Here is a 5,548-nt window from a genome sequence, read left to right on the forward strand (position 1 = left end):
GGCGCTGTTTTGTACCAATATCATAAAGGCCTTTCACCTAAGGTAATTTTACGTCGATCAATTGTGAGAAAACGTTTACTTTTTCAAAGAATACAGAGGGGAAGACAAAACTCCTAATAAATTGACGAGGATAAATTCGAAATGAAAGCCAACAGAGGAATACAATCAGTACCTATTTGAATCTTAATTTGTTTAGTCAAAATGTTGTAAATCCTGCACCAGTTTGTCTTATAGGTTCACCAATATCATGCAATATCATAGCTCGAACTTATATTTTTTTAAACCTTATTTGAATGACAACTGCCCTTTCCAGTTCACCTAAAACCTTTAGGATTTAAAGCTTTCATTCCATGCAAATCAAGGGCGAACCATAAACGTGAATAAGACCAATTTACAAAGAAAGGACTTATGATATTTGCACACAGGACAGAAAAACATCGGAACTAGTTAATTCTATCCTCTGACCGAGAATATTTCGTTGCAATTTTCTAACGGCACAAATCTCTAACAATACTATAGTCGTTCATATTTTCTTGCTAGTAGAAAATCAGTTTGCACATACTGTTAGTCCTGCGAGCGTCGAGTCAAGACGTTTCTCAAAACGAAGTTCGACAAAAGGAAAGTCTTGTCGCGCTACACACGAGGAGCATTAAGTGGGTAAATTTCGCGCAACGATGGCGACGTTTGGGCAATTTTTAGCCTACAAGATATGTAGTTAAACGGAGGCGTATTAATGGTTGCCCCCTTCTTCTGCCTTGGCAAATATACGAAAAACTCTTCAAAAGCGAAATGTCTAGCTACAGAAACTTGGATTGGGTCACAAAAATGAGGAAGGTACTCACTTCAGGTAATTCGAATGACTGTGTCAGATGGTGAGGTTCTGAACACGAACAAAAGCGCAGTTTGCAATCGAGGAGAGGCAAGTATTACTGTTCTGAGCCCACGCTCACTTTTCCACAGTCGCCCTGAGGGTCCCTCCCTTCGTAAATCTTACAACTAGAAGATTAATCCTGTGTAAATGCGGCATCCTCCAATGATAAATGGATTGGACCGTCGCGCAAAACCGAGGCGCAGTGGAGGATTGGTGTATCTTCCCATCTTTTGAGGGTGGCACGACACTATATAAATGACAGTCGCCATTTTAAATTCAGCAGAATGCAATCAAAGTGCTTTGTGTTCTAAGAAAACGGCCACGAAGGTATGAAGTTAATGATTTCTATCAAACTTTTGAAAAGCAGGCTTTTATTATTTATATATTATATATTTTATTATTATTTTGGACTAATTTGTCCACCACATTTTCTCTTACCTTGCTTCCTATTACTACATAGTTAGATAATATTCTACTCTTTATATATTCTATGCGCCATATTTCACATTGTTGTTTAGTTCCCACCATTAGCTCGCATGGCGTGACGCATTGTGCACGCTGTCGTTTAGTCTGCTTCATTGTTCCGCCTCGTTTGCACGCTGTTGTTTAGTTAGCCTCGTTGTCACACGGTTGGCGCGTAATTAGCGCGGCACCTTTGTTCCCTTTTTTTTGCCTGCTCGTTCGTTTTATTCATGCTTCCTGTCTTCGGTCAATAAACGTATTCTCTTGCTCGGAGTTTCTGAGTGTAACGGAACAGATTCTGTCACGATTTAATTGCTCTTCAACAAAATCCTCCAAGGACTGCAAATAATAATTTTCTTAAATGCATAACAATTGAGTAAGTGGACAGAAAACTTCGAATGCGTCAACCATCGTTAACCCTGACCAAAAGAAAATTTTTCGTGACAAGAGGGTCTCAATTGAGTTAATTAGATTGATTCGACCATCACATTCGACTACGTACGCTTTCTTAACGGAAACAAAAGGAACAACACACTCGGATAGTTCAACACATTTGATTCCATCACAGACAGATTGAAATGAACCCAAGAAGGAACCGAAAGGATGGTTCGGCATGGAGGAAAACAAACATAGAATGAAAACTACGGCACTGTAAATGTTTAATTTAAGTCTCCTTGTCTTCTCATCCGAGCTTTGTCGCACTCAGTAAATTCAGATAATTTTAGTGTCTTAATGAGACGACTGCAGATAAATTAGGCGGAACAATTCGCCCATTGTCTAGCTTGTTTGTGCCATCAGAAAAAGGCTTGATATATATTCAATAACACAAGCAAGGAGTTAGGCAAGGTGAAATTCGTTCGGCGACAGCACGACAATACAAGTGCGAAGCGTTGTAAGAAAAGGAACAGCGTCAAGAAATAAAACAATTATTCGCATACGCAGGCGCATTTACCGTTCCAGTTTCTCAATGCTCTTCATTCCCAGGCTCCGACTGATGGCAAAAAGTGTGCACAATTTTCATAGAATGAGGTAAGGGTCTTAGTGTTGAGCATCAAAAATGATACCTTTACTCGCCTCGGAGGTTCCAGTTACTCCACTACGAAGAACGGCTACAAATCGAAGGCATCTGCTCTGCGACGCATAGATTTGAAATAAGTAATCAAGCAGTGAAGTGTTTTCGTTACGAATTTCGATGTCTGTAGGTCGAATGGAATCACGTTTCTCGATTGAGTTGATCTCTTCAGAATCTAAGGTTGACCCATTCTAGGACGGACGAAATGTTCGCCTCACATCTTAATTTATCAGCGCCAAAATTTCTCACAATTTGTAAATTGAGGAAAATACAAAGACAGGACCTCTCACATTTTCAGACATCTACACAATGTCGCACTCTTTGTTCTGATGAATGTTTTAACACCCTAGATCACGCTTCCACAACTTTCTAACTTAAAATCAAAGAAGCTATCCACATTCAATGAGAGAAACCTACTCTTAATCACCAACTTTACCATGTTAATTTAAAACTTTCCTTATAAATGAATACATTGTTCTGTTACTATTGTTTGTTTTGTCCAATCAACATTTTGTTACACTCTTTAAATTCAACTTTTGTACTTTGTCTTATTCAGAACTGAAGATGACAGAAGAACTGTCGAAACGTTTTTTTTTAAGTTTAAAAGTGTCGTTCGTTTTGGTAAAGTTTCCGCACAGCCACATACTACATTATGCATTCAGTTCTTGGATAAAGAAAACAATGACAAAAGTAATACATTGCCATTGGAAAAACAGATTTGTTTTACAATAGTATGGGGCTGTGCGGAAATTTTACCTTAGTTTTCTTAAATTCGCTTCTATCTTGTAATTTAGTTTGATGAATGACAGAATTGTTTTTGAATTTGAATTGTGTTATGCCTCGATCTTCAAAGCCTCCCGACACATGTAAATGAGGTGGACCAAAGTGGCAGGGTATTCTGCAGTTGATCCAGCATTTCTTTTCGAGGCTTTGTTTCTTTATTTCAGTAACTGACAAGTTCATTGAATTTTTTTTAAATTGGAAATGGAAAACTCGGCTAAGCTGCAGATTACTTTGCCATTCATTTACATGTCATTGAATAAGAATAACGTTTACTGTGTTAGACCCCGATCTTCAAAGCCTCTCAACACATGTACACTGTAAAATGAAAAGAGCCAAATTGACCCCAAAAGCCAAATTGGCCCCAATTTCTCGAGGGCCAGTTTGGCCCATCAAGGTTCGTTTTGGACTATTTGAGCCAAAACGGGCGGGACAGGTACCATTTCGACCCCTCCAAAATCTGAATTGGCCCCTATAAATTCTACTTTGGAACTTTTTCTCAATTTGGCCCTTCCAAGAGCCAAGTAGGATTGACCAATTTGGCCCCAACGAGGTACAATTTTTGAAAAAAAAGAAAATATAAAAATAATTTTCTTTTTTCGACCATATTTCGTTCCCTGTACTATATTCCTTATAAAGTGTTCAAATTTTCAACGGTTCCTCTCGTAACTGAACACCGAGTCACACAACGAATTAATCGTTGGCTTTTTCTCGAGACGTGAGCGTGAGCTGCCTGTGATGGCATTAGTCGAACCTAGACCACGTGCGTCGGAAACAATAATGAATTATAGCAACGAATTCGTTACTAAAGAGGCTGTTTCTTGGCTACAGTCGCATGGAATGAGACTTAAGAAAGGAAAGGTAGGCAAAAGACATTTCTTAACAACGTATTTTACTGCAACTTTACATTCACAAACTTGACCGCTCCATTGATCTTTGTTCGTATCTTATCTTGCAGAAAAAGACGGTTGCGATGGCCAAGATCTCCTTGCGATCGCCCAAGATGCAGACGTACCAAGGCACTACATCCCTATTATAAAAGAGCGTCTAAAGCTCAAGAAATTGATTGCAATGAATGCTGAACCTAGAGATGACAAGAGTTCTTCGTCGGTACGATAATTAATTTTCCCACCAGAGAATTTGACGCATGAATGGTTCGCCTCTTCTCCCGAGTCTTGTTGAGTCTCAGCGGTTTCGCAACTAAAGTCACGTGATCAAATTTTGGCGCCGAGAGATAGAGACGGTTACAGTTCGAATACTGCATTTGCACAAGATGGATTTAACTTATTTCAAGATTCTCTGATTTTAGGATCTCTCACTCTGAATTCTTAATCTTTTTCTTGAAAAGATGAAATGATATTTTTATGTCTATGTCTTTGTTTGCATTCAATTAAGCTGATTTTTTGGCTCTCACTCTTTCAGCGTGCAGAATCAAGTCCTTCGAGTAAGACGGTTCAAACGTCGATTGATGATTCAGATAACATCAGCGATTATGAAAATTTAGAGGTGACATTGGCACCGAAAGAAAAGGGTAAATCGCCCAAGGATCTCTGTTTTATGGACGAGGCGACAGAACTGAGCACTGTCTAAGTAAGTTCTTGTATATTAAACTTAGCAGGATGGTGAAGAGTACATTATCGATTACTTTCTTTCGATTATATCCTAAAGGAAAACACACAAGGTGCCAGTTGGTCAGTTAAAGATGACAAATCTCGGGGATTGCACCTACAAAAATGGCGAGATTTGCTTTATTTTTATTGAAATATATTAGATATGTATTTACTTGCACCATCCATAAAACAAAGTAAACCCAATTTTTAAATCTGGTAAATTAAAAAATTAGTGAATTGATAGGATGTTATCAGACAGTTTAATTTTTTTGAAAACAAATATTTACCTACAGGTTCCTCCTGAATGGCTTTCAAAATTCCAACTACCATCGAGGGTAAGAAACTTTTCTTTGTTTTGGTTTTTAAGTCTACAAGTAATCCTTATTTATTCATGAATACTGAACTAAAACTGAAGTGCATAGAGGTATGATTTCTTTTCTTGATAAGTACATATACAGTTTGGTGAAAATACATCATTGATGATCACCATTATTGTGTTTTTACTTCTTATGCACAGTTTGCTTACAAATATTTTGCAACTTTGTAGTTGCAAAAATTTACTGTTCTCCAACAACAAATTAATTTGCTCATTTGTTTGTTTTTTTGTACAGTTCTCTGCCTCAGTAGAATTGGATACCCAGAAGGGATATCTCATCAGCAGCCTAAAGTACTCTGAACAACAGTGGATTGCAAAAAAAAAAATTATTGCAGAGTATCCTTGTATGGTTAGCAGGATAGTAGACTAAGTTGACT

General features: G+C 37.9%; 1 long non-coding RNA gene across 1 annotated transcript; it reads left to right on the plus strand.

Annotated features, from left to right (window-relative positions):
* Window positions 1-4,637: 4,637 nt before the first annotated feature.
* On the plus strand, window positions 4,638-5,548 carry LOC149035557 (uncharacterized). The gene is made up of 3 exons (XR_016182503.1): window positions 4,638-4,775; window positions 5,089-5,130; window positions 5,407-5,548. It is a non-coding gene; the product is annotated as an uncharacterized LOC149035557 (long non-coding RNA).

This window comes from Pocillopora damicornis, chromosome 13, assembly GCF_964200805.1.
Source record: "Pocillopora damicornis chromosome 13, jaPocDami1.2, whole genome shotgun sequence".
NCBI classification, from domain to species: domain Eukaryota; kingdom Metazoa; phylum Cnidaria; class Anthozoa; order Scleractinia; family Pocilloporidae; genus Pocillopora; species Pocillopora damicornis.